General features: G+C 35.6%; 1 long non-coding RNA gene across 1 annotated transcript; it reads left to right on the top strand.

Annotated features, from left to right (window-relative positions):
• The first annotated feature begins 1,520 nt into the window (after positions 1 to 1,520).
• On the top strand, positions 1,521 to 3,833 carry LOC145804085 (uncharacterized). The gene is made up of 2 exons (XR_014345680.1): positions 1,521 to 1,699; positions 3,547 to 3,833. It is a non-coding gene; the product is annotated as an uncharacterized LOC145804085 (long non-coding RNA).
• Positions 3,834 to 15,868: the final 12,035 nt, after the last annotated feature.

Raw genomic sequence — 15,868 nt, 5'->3', positions numbered from 1 at the left:
TGTGCTAAGTCGGCAATAGTGTAAATGACTCATAAAGAACATATGTTCTTGAATAGTGATGCATTGACTATTAAATTTAATTTGATGAATCTAAGATGTCAATAGCAAAATATTTTGATCTGTTTGAAAAATAAGGGAAATCATGAACATTCCTTAAAATAAAGCTTATACTATTGGAAGTATATGAATTATAGATTGATAAATTGAAGTATATAAGTTATGTGATTGATGTCAATAGAAACGATTACGAATTGCCAATTTGGGTTGTTAACCGTTAAGTGATTGAAAAATAAGTTCAATTTATGTGAAGTGGATAAAATAAAAAGGAAGTTATGTAGGAAAGGAAATGAAATGAGACCGAGTTATATGATTGATTTTCTGTAGAAGTATCTTAAGTTTGGAGGATCAAACTTCCTAAGGTGGGAAGGCTGTAACGGCTCCACCACGTATAATGATTAGAACTTAATTAATTAAGGAGATTTGAAATTTAATTGCCATTTATTATAATTTAATCTGGGATTCACGAAAATTATGGAGTTTGATTCGTATATGATTCTATTAAAGATTCATTTTGAAATTAGAAATTAAGGGTCCAAGTGGCTTAAGAAAGTGAAGTTAAGAAGTTGAATCAATTTAATCTTAATTACAGACCTATTTGGGCGTTTAATTAAATGTTCGATTCAGTTTAGTAAAATTGAGAGTCAATTAATTAGATCCTAATTGGAGTTAATCAAGTCAATTAAATTATGAAGATTGAGAATTGTGATTATTACGAATTAAAAATTTAGGGCAAATTACATATACCCCCTCAAGGTTTGGCTAAATTACAAATACCCCCCTGAGGTTTGAGAAATTACAAATTCCCCCTGAATGCTATATTTGCATAACAAATTAGGGGGTAATTTGTTATGAAATTTAAACCTCAGGGGGCAAATTGTTATGAAAATACAAACCTCATGGGGTATCTGTAATTTAGCCAAACCTCAAGGGAGGTATATGTAATTTGCCCTTAAATTTATTTATGGGGTGTCCATTTTGAATATGTAACTTAATTGACGGAAATTTGGAGTCTGGTCAGAAATTGAAGGCCTTAATGAGTTAAGGAACCAGTATTGAAGATGAAAATACGTTTAATTTAATATTTGGAGCCTTTTAGAAGTCTGACTAAAAATCTGATTTAGAATGATAAAATTAAATAAAATTAATTGGGCCTTAATGGAAGTCAAATTAGACTAATTAAATTATGTGGGATTTGTGATTAGTTATGATTAATTAATTACGTATTAACCAAGATTTATTAAGACTAAGTGTTGCTTAATTAAAATTTATCCTAAGCATAAATTGCCTTGAGGAACAAACTAGAATTGTGGGTGTGGGTGCACTTAGAAATTTAGGTGGGTGTACTGAGAAATCTGGTTGTGATTTGTGTGTGTGTGTGCGTGCGCGTGCGTGTGTAATGTGAAGGCAGCACATGATATATACATAAATATATTAATATATGAGTTCTTGTATTGAAAAGAGATTGAGAACAAAAAAAGGTATGGCTTCATTTTTTTTCTGTGCAAACCCGTGAGAGAGAGCCGAGAGAGGGAAGGAAGCAATTTCAACTCAAGAAGAAGGCAAAATAAGGGAAGAAAAGCTAGGAGGAACAAGGGAATTAGAAGGGAATCAACTAAACTCTTTGAGATTAAAGTTTAAGGTATGAAATCAAACTTAATTTTTGTAGAATCTCTATACTACACTTAAAATTAAGAAGAGTTTAAGATCAATTCCATGGAATTTGTAAGAAAATGGGTTTGAACAAGGAAATAAAGCTAGGATTCATAGTTATGGAAATAAACATGGAAATTGATTATTTTGGTTTGATGTTGAATGTCTCACTTGAATTTGGGCCTTATTTCTACATGCATGCTGGAATTTTAATGTTTTAGACTTAAATTCATGTGTGAAAGACTTATAAGTTTAAATTTGGAATAGATATGAAGAAAATTAAGCTAGGCTCATGTTTATGGAAAATTAGACATTGATTTGGTTTTGATCTCTAACCCATGCATGTAATATAATGAAAGAGTTTTATTCAAAATTTAAATATGTTATGGAACATCTATGATTATGAATTAAGTTTTGGGTGTGTGTTATGAAGAAAATTAATTAAATCTAAATTTGACTAAATCAAGAATTAAATTATGATTTGATTTTGAATATAGAGAAATTAGTTAGTTTTAATCTTAATTTCATACATGCAAATACTTTCCTAAGAGTCGTATAACTCAATTTCATGTAAATTAAAAGGGATTAGTAAAAGGGTGAAGAAATTGAATTAGATTCAAAATTATTGGAATTAATTTGGAAATAACCATTTTGGGTTTGAATTTATTTGTCTTGCATGAAATTGAGTTTCAATTGCACATGCATCATGAATTTGCAAGTGTTTTGGAAGTTTAATTCATGTTTTAAAAATTTGTGGGTTTGATATGGAGAAAATGAGTTAAGACTAAATTTGGGCAATTGGAGCATGATTTTGAATGAATGATTCTTAATTGAGAGTGTTTACTGAATTATATAATGGTTTTCCATATTTTTGTACCAAAGATACAAGTTTTAAGGCCTTGACTATCAAATTTGAACTTCAATTACAATTCTGGAAATTTCAGAATTTATGCTATCCGCTCGAGCGAGGAAAGTCTCGCTCGAGCGTAAAAATCGAACTCCCAGAAATGTTTCAAAATTTTACAATCCGCTCGAGTGACCAAAGTGGCGCTCGAGCGAGGACCCTATTTTCAGCAATTTTTGACTAACTCTTTTAAATGCATAATTGCATCCTTATGACATTTTAAGTATTCTTAAGCATCAATTGGACTCACATAATCATGGAATAAACTAGAAACACGCAAAGAGAGTTGAATTAAAATGAAATGAATATTGAACGGTGCTTCTATTGTGTTTTTGTTATGTGATTTATATAGGTGGGCATCTGAGGTCTTATATTGACTTAACCCACTATGAGTAACAATGTTGTAAAGCTATGTTCAATTATTACTATTATTTTCTGAATGATTAACTGTACTGCTTCCTGAAATGATATTGTTTACTGAATGAATGTTTGTCCTATTTTATGAACTGTACTCGTGGCATCTATAACAACTTACTGTTATTGTTACTGTTACTGTACTGTTACCGCTACTGTTACTGTTACTGCTACTGTACTGTTACTGTTACTGTTACTGCCACTGTACTGTTACTGTTACTGCTACTATTGCAGAAATCTCTGTTAGTTCCAATGTTTGGAACCAATACTGTTTCGATGGCCATCATCTGACTGTTCGGTCTATTAAGACCTACTGTACTGTTCTGCTATTGGATGTACCACATATGACTGCTATGGTTTCTAAATGACTGGCATGACGTGAAATATGAGACACTGATTGAATAACTGATCCACTGATGCAATTGACTGTTTTAATTACTGAAAGGACATTCATTCTTAACCCCTTTACACATCTGTTATTCACTGGGTTTTAGCTCACTGTTTATATTTATATGTAGGTGTTCAGGCACCGGACCGGAGCTAGAAGCGTCGAGTTAAGCTCATATTTTGTCCAGCCAACCGTTGTGCCTCACTTTGAGGTTCTGAGTCTTCTCGAGCCAAGGCTGTTTTTGGGGTGTTTCAGATTCACCCTTTTTGTCTCTGTTATGTATCGACAGATTAAGACTTGACTGTATAGTTATGGTAAAGGGACTAGGTTCCTAACTCGTATGCTATGTGTATATGTATATGGTTGAATGTGGTTATGTCCACAAAAGTCTTTTTCCATTTAGATTTTCACAGCTCATTGGACATCTTTTATTTATTGTTCGGCTTCTGCCAGCCCCTTACTCTATACTATTGTCATTACTGTTAAGCAGGCCTTTGGTAATCACGGATTACTGGCCGGTTACGATGCTAAACTCATAGGGGCAAGTTTGGGTCATGACAATATCCTTGTATAATGAATTGGAGCACTCTCTATCAGCTAAAAATGCCCTGAGCTAGGCTGGTCCTGTATTAGTTTCAAAAGGCAAAAGAATGAAGGAAGTGGAGAAATTTGGAGTTGATGAAAGAAAGTAAAATGATAAGCAAAGCTAGAGGGATATAAAGAAATCTTGGCAAATTTCTCTCCAAATGTAGTGGGTTCTTGCATAAAAAATCTCAAGCACTTGGAATGTAGACCAGTGAAATATGCGAAGAGCCAGAGTTGTAATACCTATAGAGGGCCTCCTTGGTTGACATTTAGAGGTTTCTCGTAAAATTGAGAACAAGCTCTATAAACATGGCCTAAAACATAAGAAGCCAAGGCTATACTCTTCTTCGAGGTAAGAGCCTTAGCAAATGGGACAAACTCAGGCACAATCTGCTGAGATGAAGTGTAAAAGAGAAATTTGCATAACTAGTACAGAATAAAGGAAAATAATTCTCGATCACTTACAGGACCTACCTTCTTGTTCTCAATTTTTACAAAATCACTGAAGGAAGAGTTCAAGGATGGGATGGTGAAGTTGACCGGAGTGTTTGGGTAACTAGGAGAAAAGGGAGCACCAAGTGGTGAGAGTCCTAAGAGATGACAAATATCAAGAACAATGAGAGCCATCATACCACACCAAAACGGGAAAAAAATTAAAAGCCGAATTCCAGAAACAAAAAGCTGCAAGAATCAAAAAAGGATCCTCAGGAATAATGAACCTAGAAAGGCGAAGGGCATCAAAGATACAGAGCTCTTGTAGATTTAATTCTCTGGCTAGCATAACTCTGTCATATCATTCCTCCCATTCAATCCTCAATGTGAACCAGCAGCAGTGGGGACAGTTTAACCTCCAGCTTCCCCAATTAAAACCCATTTCGTAGAGCAGGCAGTGATCTTTTAGACGAGGATACAAAGTAGGAAGCTGAGCTGGGGCTTCTTTGAAGATGGGTCCCAAGGCGTCTTCGTGTTATTCATTATGGCGAGGAATAAAGAGGCGACCATTTATGGCACTCGATTCACCAGCTCTGAGCTTGGATATCACTTCGTCGATACACCTCTTTAAAGCCAATGATAGACTAACTTGCTCCACAACTGGTACTTTTAGGGAGGAATAAGCCATTAGCAAGAGTTTTCGGAGGATAAAGCTAAGAAAAGAGTAAAGAGGAGGAAAGAACAGTAGAAATGAAAGGGTTTGTGTTCTCGGCAAACGAGTAAGATAAAAGCACGAAGAGAGAGAGTTTTAAACCTTTCTGTTTGAAAAATGCCCCATCTGTCTAAATGGGTAAAAAGACCTGAGATAGATTGTTTGGCTAATGTTGGAACCCGTATGAGTTTAAGACTTTGTTCTAAACTTTGTGAGGGTCCTGAAAGTGCAATGTGAAAAGTCTCTCTCAAGGTTGATTGTTTGGGCGGGAGACATATCTCAACCAATCAAATCGGCTTCGAAAACAAATATTTGGCTTCGAAAGTCAAGATTTAGCTCCAAATCCAAATGTCAAACGATCAACTATGGCTGCGAGAACGGATAATTGATTTCGAAGTATATTTCATGCTTAAAAATACAATAACGCTTAGGTTTTGTCTGCTTCAAAGGGATTAGTGACTTGCTATTTAGGTTTCTTGTAAAGATAAAGTCTGTTGAAATAAACTTTGAAGTGCTCTGCAGCTAGAATTTGTTTATTTTAGACTTCAAAGTTGCAAAACCGATATTTGGTCAAGTAGTGAAGAAACTCAAAAGGGCTTACTCTTTAAGAAGTAGGCAGTATAATTCTTGAGGGAAGTTTCCATACTTCGAAGCAAGTAGACTGTTCTTCGAAGAAAAAATGTTTAAATTCGAAGCAGATTGGTTATGCAAATTATGTTAATTATGTAATTAGAATGTGAAGCTTAGGGCAAAAGTTGTCTTCCTTAATAAAAAATTTCGTTTCCACACTTTGAGAGTAAGTTTGATTGATTCGAAGTTTTTTGTGAACATAGTAAGAAGCAAGGTCACATCAATCATACAACCAAGCATAGAATTGGAACATAAAACCAGATCATGCCAAATAAAAAAAGAAAAACCTAGCTTTATTGATATGTTAATAGTTACATTAGAAAGCCTTATTGACTACAAATTCAACCTCATAAAAATAAGGAATAGAAAGAATAACAAGGTCATGAAATTTGTCCTAGCAGTGGTCAATGAATTTATGTTCCTTTTTTATTCTGTCCTCTATCCTATCCAAGCTGGGTTGCTGTAGCTGATATGTTCTTATTTGATGGAAAAGCTGTTCAGTTTTCATTTCAAACTTTATCTCCTTCAATCCTTGTTCCATTTCGTCCATCTCTAGATCATCCCAATATGCAGAATCCTTATTCTTAAAGTCATTATATTCGTTAATAAGATTCTCTGCCTCGTACTGGGTTTGAATTCATTTGGTCGAGATTTTGTCCAAAGAATTAGTAGTAGCCAAAGAAATTTGGTACTGTGGACGTGCCTGAACGTCCCGGGAGAATCCCGTTTCGTTCATTTGGGCTTACCACAGTTCGGACTCAAATGTCACGGTTCTGAATCTAATCTCACAATGTGCGATGTGAGACCGATAAATCACCAAAGAGTCCAAATCTGGCAAATCGTTTTGAAAAACTGATTTTTAATAAAGAAGTGCCAAACATGGACTGCTTTGCCAGATACAGAGTCGCCACCTAAATATTTGATTTTGGAGAAATTTAGGAAACCCTGACTCGTGCCTAAGGCCACGTGTCCGTCATCACCAAAGTTGCCTCGGCTCGGGAACTTGGGTACGATTGGGGAAGGTCATTTAATGAGCACCCCCGCTCGCCCGATCAAAGATCGGCCAGTACTAAGCATGATATCTTGTTTTTGAAAACACATGTGTTCTTATTCCGGTTAATTAGCTAATCTTACTATGTGATGCGCACATCAAACAAATATAGACTAGATCGCCTAATTTAGAACAAAACATTGCATATTCATTTGAAAACGATTTGAAGTTTGCTACTCGCAAGTAGGCTAAAATGCGGATTTCAATGAATTGTTCCAATTCAAGTAATCCAACCTTCACCCACAGGCATTCAAGCAGTTAATCAATTAAGCAGTTAGCCTCATAGCAAGCATGCTTTCATGGCAACATTAACACACATGTAGTACGCTAAAGCGTAAACACTCACAGTGTACTCCGAGCCAAAACAAAGAACTAGTTAGAAATCATGCATGATCCTAGTTCATGTTAAGATAGCTAATGCAACACATGCGAGAATGCAACTAAAATAGGCTCGGCTATTCTAGTCATGTCATGTGAAATGCAACTTGATACATGTTTCAAATAAATGTATTGAAATACAATGCAGTTAGTATGATACGCCGAGCCCAGTGCATGCAATACAGATGAATGGATGCGCGCATGCGAGTATAAGGTATGCTAAATGAAATATGTCCTAAAACTAACCATCATATGCGGTTAAGTAAAAGGGAGAAAGAAATGGGGTTTGGAAGACATGCATCACACACACGCTTGCTTATTACAACACTTGGCTCTCTCGAGGGAGAGACCGAATAAGAAGCTAACTAGCTAATCTAAGCTAATTAAACTAATTATTACATAACAAATTAATTAACTAATCCTAGTTAACTAATTATTACAAAATGAATTGAATAACTAACGCATTAACTATTAAGAGTACAAACCAAAGCGTAAACTAGCCATCTAAGCATGGCAGCTAAGGAAAGCAGTAAAACAGGAGGTTCTCAGAGGGAGAAGACTGGATGCATATGCTCGGTCGCTTCGTTCAGAAATCCAATGCGATGCCTCGATTTGCCTCTGTTTTCATTTGTTCTCATAAACGTGCACCAAGCTCCAGAAAGCTAAAACTTCACCTTGGGAGTCTTGTGGGAGGGTGGCCAACCACTTTTGGTCTTTCCAGACACCTACCGACCACTTTTGGTTGTTGAAAAACCAGAAAAGTGGTCGGCCGGCTAGTTTTTCTGGCTAGCCGACCAGTTGTTGCTGCTGAACTGCAATTTGCTGCAACAGAGAGCAAGAAAGGGCATGACAATGTATTTGCAAGATATGTGTGCACAACCACCCTCCTTATTATGTCATGAACTCAAGGGAGTGTAGTTCTTAACCCTCGGGCCACCAATCGTGCATTTCAATGCATGATAGCCGAGAGGCGAAGTTGCACAATTCGATATGAAATGAATGCACAAGTAAACACATAAAACCTAAAACTCTATCATGTATGATCAAGAGCGTCGACGACTGGGTATTGAGGCACGTTTCATCACTTTAAGTATGAAACGTCCCTCATTTCCCGTATTTGGACTAGCACCTATTCCAAACACGATGCAAGCAAGAAACATGGCATGCACAATGCTATGTAATGCAACCTTAGCATGCGAACATGCAACTACATGGCATATTCAATGCAACTAGCAACCTAGCATACACAATGCAAGGCATAACATGGCATACACAATGCTAAATGCTAAGAACTAGATGGCATACTCAATGCAAGGCAATCATGAGGGTTCTTAACACAATGTAATGCATGCATGCACAATGCAATGCAATAAGGGCAACAATGTGCAATGTACCAAACATGCAACAACATGCAAACCATATACTCAATGGACTTAAACCGAAATGGACAGACTTCAGTCATGCCAAAACAGTGGCCATAATGCTAAAATGAAGGCACCGAAAACACGTACAAGCATGCATGCCAATTGGCTCACCAACTAAGGCACTAATGTGCAACTCTCAAGAACACTTAAAGAGTGAAAAACATGGAAGTGTAGCAACACTAAGTGCACTGAAATTAGACAAGAAATGATGTCAAATCACTTAATCGACACAAGGATGGCATGCAATGGTCCTTAAAGCTTAAGACAAGCAAAGAGGACCACACATGAGGCATGCAATACATGGCACAAATGCATGAACTAAGCATGGACAAAGCTCAAGTAGGTCAAAATAAGGACCTAAACATGCTGAGATAGGGACTCAAAGGCCTACGCATGCAAGCATACGAGCTAAGGCATAAACTAAGCAACAATGCTTAACACTCAAAGGCACTTAAAGCATGATTGAGGAAGGAACATGACAATGCTAAATGCTCTAAAATGTCATGTTAAGTGATGCCAAATCATGTACACAACACAAGTGAAGCATGCAATGGTGCTCAAAGCTTGAGGCAAGCAAGAACATTTGTACTACAAGTATACAAAACATGAAGCATGTGACCAAGGCAACCCAAAACAGTCCTAGAACATGTTAAAATCAGTCTAAAACATGCATGGAAAGAAGCCTAAATAGGCTAGCATGGAAGGTATAAGACATGATGCATACAAGGCAAATAAGCGAATTACACTACACCTATTAAGACCAAGCATGGAATGACTTAACCAATAAAAATCAGAGTTATATCATGGCATAGTAACCCCCAAAACACACTGAAATGATGGCTCGCAAGCTATGGCATGAAGGTATACACAATGGTTCATGTTAAGGCATAAAAGGGCAAACCCTCCAACGCATTGAATGAGTAAAAAAATGCAAGTGCATGGGCATGAAACATGGACTGAAATCACATAATAAATTATGTCAAATCATTCAAATAGTCCAAGTAATGCATGCTAGTGGACTTGGCACACAAAGCTAACAAGCTAGATTGAACTATGGCTATACAAAGCAAGTCATGCATGGCCAAAACAACCAAAATCAGAGCTAAAGCATGTTAAAACATGGACAAAAGCTTCATGAAGTTAAGCCAAAAGCATGCTAGAATGACATGTTAAAGCATGATGCATGTTGGGCTATTTCATGGAACTACACTACAAGTGTATGGAGCATGCAAAGGCTAACCAAACCAAACCAAACCAAAACACAGTCATGGCATGGTAAAACATCACGAAAAACATGCTGAAATGGAAAGAAAACAAGCTAGAATAACATACTACTTCATGAAGCATATAAAGCTAGTTTGTGTGATTTACACTACAAGTGTATTAACCATGCATGGAGTGACCACCAAGCAAAAATAGTGGTATGCCTCAGCAAAATAACTACAAATATAAGCTAAGATATGGCCAACAAAAGCTTAACAAAGATGCTCAAACATGAGGCATATGAAGCAAGTAAGCACAATACAAGGAGAGGGGATAACCCTCTCCTATTTAAGACACCAAAACCACCTTTCCCCCACTAAAAATCCTCTGGATTCCAGTGGTAGAAAGGTCATGCAAAGGTTTCAACAAGAGCCTAAAGGGATGGCTCAAAATAAGGCCTAACAAGGCCTAAGAGGGGGGAAATCACCTCAAACGAAAAAGTGACCTTAAACAACTATTTTAAGCATGCAAAAACAGAACTTTTTGTAGTTAAGAGTTAAGCTTAAAAACGTATGCAAGAAGGGCTAAAAGCTTAAGCAAGAAAGGGGGATTTAAAGGTCAAATGCTCACCCTTGAAGACCTCCTTTACAACTGCAATTTCAGCAAGTTCTTTGAGCTTAAACCAGTCCAAGAACACCAAAAATAACCCCTTAACACCTCAGCAACACAAGCAAGGTGTTTGAGTGTGTGTTTGTGTAAAAAAGTGAGACAAATCTACACTTTAAGGCACAAAACAAGAGAGAAATCAAGATGTATAGATATAGATTATATGTATGGCTCAAGAAAGGTTTTCTGAACTTAGAGGAGGGAAGAGGAGCCTCCCTCTTATAGAAGAGGAAAGTCAAAGCTTCTAAGAGAAGCTAAGCACCAAGGCAATCCCTCCATACACGTGTATGGAGGATGGCCATAATGTCCTCCAGCTGGAGGACAATATCTCCAAAAAGTTGTCAAAAAGCAGCCGACCACTTAAAGTGGTCGACTTGCTACTTAAAGTGGTTGGCCGACCACTTCAAGTGGTCTTCCAGAGCAACAACTGGTCGGCCATGGTGGGAGAGAGTCTAGGGCATGAAAGAAAGCTAGTGGTGTGGTGGCCGACTAGAAAATGTGGCCCAAAGACCAAGAAAGCCAGTTATCTGACCAGAAAACTAGCTGGCAGAAGGAAAAGTGGTCTCTAAGGAGAAAAAGTGGTCTCCCACCCTTGTACCATCTTCCAAACAAGGAAAACAAGGTTTGTACCAAAAACAAACCAAAACGAATGCAAGACGAGAGATCGGGGGGCAAAGCACACGACCGAAAGGCCCAAAAACTAGCTGACGAACACCAAAAGTGGTATGTAATCACAAAAGTGGTCTCCCAAACCACAGTGTTCCTCTAGGCAGAGGCAACAAGGTGTGGTTCAAAAACCACGCCAAACGGAGAACGTTAAGCGATCCCGAGACAAGACAAGCGGCCGAAGGCTCCGAAAACCGGAAACTAGTCTCCAAACGGGAAAAGTGGTCTACGACCACAAAAAGATGGTCTACAAGACCTCTCCCTCCCTCCGGGGAAGAGAAACAAAGTCCGGTCCACAAACCGAACCGAAGCACAAAAGAATTCAGAGGCCTGAAGGCAAGGCCCTCAGCCAAAACTCCGAAACCTCTAAATGAGCACAACATGCACCATCACCGAGTGCTCAATTGATGACGTTTGAGTCTTAAGGTCGGTCAAAAATGAGGTGTCTACAGGTACCAATGGAGAAAAAGTGGGAGTTGATCCAAAATAGCCTGAAGCTCTGCTTGAGCAATGGGGTTGAGAATATGACCCTGAGTCATAATGTCACAGGCTCATCAAAAGTTCTTGAGAGGAGTCACATCTCCAAGAACATTGAAGGGTAAGTGAAAAAAGGTTGCAAGTAGAAGTTGAGCTTGGTATGACTCAAATATAGTTGGAAAATCTGGAGGTTGGTAGGAAGGAAGAAACTGATTCTCAAAGAGAGTAAGTTTTAGTTTCTCCATCCAGTGAGGATTCTGAGGAAGAGAAGGCGCATGAGGGTCCATCCTAAAGGAAGAGGGGAACTGGGGATTATTCACACATTCAAGCTAGTCAGAAGAGCAAAATTTTGCCTTCTTGGCCAAGAATGACGGATTGTATCTTGTGCTTCCTCTGGACGAGGAGTTGCTCGCACTATCTTCGTAGGCATGAAAGATGTGTACCAAGCCACAAGTAAGTTGTCCTCCAGACTGTGTCAGTGATCAATGGGTATATAGGGGTAAACCACTGAGCTCCGAGCAGAAGGAGGAATAGATAGAGGATCAACGAATTCGACGAATCGATGGTGAATTCACTCTTTTAGTTTGGATTCATCAGGTTCTGGCCAGCTTCCCCAACCAATAGACCTAGAGGAAGAAAGAACAGCTGTGTCCCATACAGAGGGTGGTGGGGCAGAGGAAGAAGCAACCGTGTCCCATGTAGAGGATGGTGAGGCAGAAGAAGAGTTTCCAAGATCCATTTTTGCAAATGCATGATCTAAGGGTTCGTAGTTGACAAACTTTGGGTCTAAAGGTTGGTACGTTGCATAACTTACATAAATGGAGGTAGATAGGTGTAATCAATAAATGCATTAAGATTCTTTTGAGGCCTATAATCATCTTCCATAGACTCCTCATATGCTCGATCAATGTAGGAGAATGTGTGATTGGCCATTGCGGATGTACCAGTCTTTTACTCTACTCAAAGAATGGAAGTGCAAGATACAAGGATTTAATGAAGTTCACAGCTTCATTATTCAAAAAGCGGTTATGCTACCAGAATAAACAGAGTCCATGCACATCTTAGAACGTAGATGGATTGCACTAGTTCACTAATATCACCAAGTATTGGGTATATTAGTGTGGGGGGTAATGTTGACTGCATATTTTGTATAGGCCAATCACAGCTTAACACGTGGCAAGATGAGGGCAACACGATCAGTTAATTCAAGTCTTTAATCGAAATCAGACACATGGCAGTTAGCATTGGTAATCATGGATCTGCGTAGTACTGGATTAGCGGAAAAATACAAGATGATGTAGCCTAACGGTTACTCACAAAGTTTAAATTCAAAATCAGGAAGGAAGCCTAACTGCAAGAGTGGCGTAGTAGGACTGACTGTGAGAGAGCATATTCAGCAATCATGGGAAGATATTTCGACGGTTGAAAGCTCACTTCGACGGTTATCATTGGAAAGTATAAATAGTAAAGAAGGCCCTAGAATGAAGGATCTAGACTTAGATCAAAAAATCAGTTTATTTACTTCGTTTTTACTTCCAATTTTTACAGTTCTTTACATTTCTGCACTTCAATTCTTGTACTGCACTTCATTCCTAGGAGTTGTTTTACATAACTTGTTGTTGTAAACCTCTACGAGACTGGGTCAGATCATTATAAGTTTTTCATTTTACTTAATGAAATTTAGATTCTGAAATTATTCTTTACCTGTTGTTATTTACTAAATTCTCCTAAACAAGCCACTAGCAAAAGTCCTCTTCATTGAGGGTGAGAAAACTAAAACACAATCGTCTGATAATCGGTTGGCAATTAATATTCTATAAGGATTGATTGATTCTTATTGGCACGCTTAAAATTATATCATTAACATTCAAAAGCCAAAAAAAAGCCAACAAATAGAAAAAAATACATGTACAAAATTAAAAAGACTAAAATACGATTTGAATGAACTATTAAAATTACTAAGGTAATTTATTCATTTTTATTTCTCACGGGGAATTCACGTGAATTACAAGTATTTTTTATTTTTTATTGTGTAAAATGTTAATAGCAATTGTCAAATGGTCTACAGTATAAAGTTTAAAGGGTAAATTACATTTTTCTCCCTTTATGTTTGACAACTTTTTTTAATTTGGCTCTTTAAGTTTTGTACTTTCCACTTTAACCCTTAATAACCTATTTTGGCAATACAGTTAAAAGCCATCTTATTAAATGTGTTTGGTTTGAATTTTTTGGATTAAATTTTTTGAAAACTGAGTATTTTAATTTTTGTGCTTTTTTATTTTTAGTAAATGTTTTTAAAATTTTAATATTTTTTTTTACTTTTTTAGATGCACCTTATTTAGATGCATCTAAAAAGTAAAAAATTTGTGAAAAAATATTTTAAAATTAATAAATACATAAAAATACAAAAAATGTACTGAATTCTCGTATTTTTTTTTATATTTTTGGTATTTAGTGAATTTTCAAAAGGTTTTTTTCACAATTTTTTTTACTTTTTAGGTATATTTATGTTAGGTATGTCTAAAATTAGAAAAATTGCTTAAAATATTAAAAAAATTTAATAAAAACAAAAAAATACGAAAAATAAGAAATTAGAATTTTCTGAAAAATATTTTTGGAAAACTCTAACCAAGCAAAGAGAAGGTTTTTTGTTTTTTGTTTTTTTTTTGGTTACATCACATCTTTATTTTTTTTCACATTTTTCAAAGAGAACCAAAAAAAAAAAGAAAGAAAAAGTAACCTACTTCTTAAAGTAGGGTTTTAAGTTGGAAGATTTAGCCAAAACTCCTCAATTTGACCATTGTTTTATGATAATGACAGTCCAATTTATTTTATTTCATAAACTCCTTAAGGAGAACGGGCATAATTGAGTAAGGACAAAGTAAAATATTTTTTTTTTCTTTGACAATATTGTTAGAATAATGTTTACATAAATTTCGACAGTAATCACTCTGTTTGGTTTCAGCTTTTAGAATTTACAATTCAAAAAAATCTATTTTTTTGTTCTTCATTTTTTAAAATATTTTAAGCAATTTTAATTTTTTTTTATGCATACTTAACATAAATACACTTAAAAAGTATAATATTCGTGAAAAAACTTTAAAAACACAACTAAATACAAAAAATATAAAAATTCAGTACATTTTTCAAATTTTTATGTATTTATTAATTTTTTAAAATATTTTTCATAAATATTTTACTATTTAGATACATCTAAGTAAGATGTATCTAAAAAAGTAAAAAAAATTATTTAAATTTTTAAAAATATTCACTAAAAACAAAAAATACAAAAAATAAAAGATTCAATTTCTAGAAAACTGAAATCAAACACACTAAATATATATTTTTTTAAAGAATCTCATAGTCAACATGGATATTATTTGATAGATTTTTGTGCGAGGAATTCAAAAAATACTAATTTTATGAAAAATCGATATTTAGATCAAAAGTTATATTATTTTAAAGTTTAATATTTTGGTAATAGTGGTGCGTTGGACTTTTTAAGATATTTTATTTTATTTTATTATTATTATTTTTTGTGATTGTCTTTATTGCATTAAAATTTTATTATAAGGGAGTTTTGGCAAAATTTCCATTTTAAGTTTTCTCAATTTAACTTAAAGCAAACTTCTACTGAAAACTAGTCAAAAAATGTCACAATAACTATTATCTAACATAAAAAAAATATATTATTATATCAATATTTGAATTTGTGTTAGAATTGTAAATTATATATAATAAAATATTTGTATGGCACGTGATTTTTAACGTGTAATTTTTTATTTTTCCTTACAAATGTTAGGCTTTAGGAACTTGAAGCATAAAAGGCTAGAATGAGAAAAAAAAAATCAAATTTGAAGGATAAAAATCAAAAAAATGAACACAAAGGGGATAAAGTATAATTTACCTAAGTTTAAATTAATGAAATTAAAATTAGGATTACGGAAAAAATGAATTTAGACCCCCCTTAAAATACATACCCCATAACCCCTCCCACAGATGGAGGTTAGGAATTGGGTAAAAAGAAAAAAAAAACACAAAAATAAAAAATTAACTAATCAAAATTAAAAGGGGTCAATGGGGGTGACGCAAAGGGAGTCTCAACCTCTATTCAAAAATGAAATCCGCTCAAATTAGGGGGACCATGGGCCATTAAGTTGGTCCTGCAGGATGGGTTGAAAGTGGGCCAACACTGAAGAAGAGATCCCAAATATTCTACTAAAAATTT

This window comes from Camellia sinensis, chromosome 12, assembly GCF_055761805.1.
Source record: "Camellia sinensis isolate YWXY chromosome 12, ASM5576180v1, whole genome shotgun sequence".
Taxonomy (NCBI): Eukaryota; Viridiplantae; Streptophyta; class Magnoliopsida; order Ericales; family Theaceae; genus Camellia; species Camellia sinensis.
The sequence above is the reverse complement of the archived record's forward strand: the minus strand, read 5'-3'. Positions and strand labels throughout refer to the sequence as shown.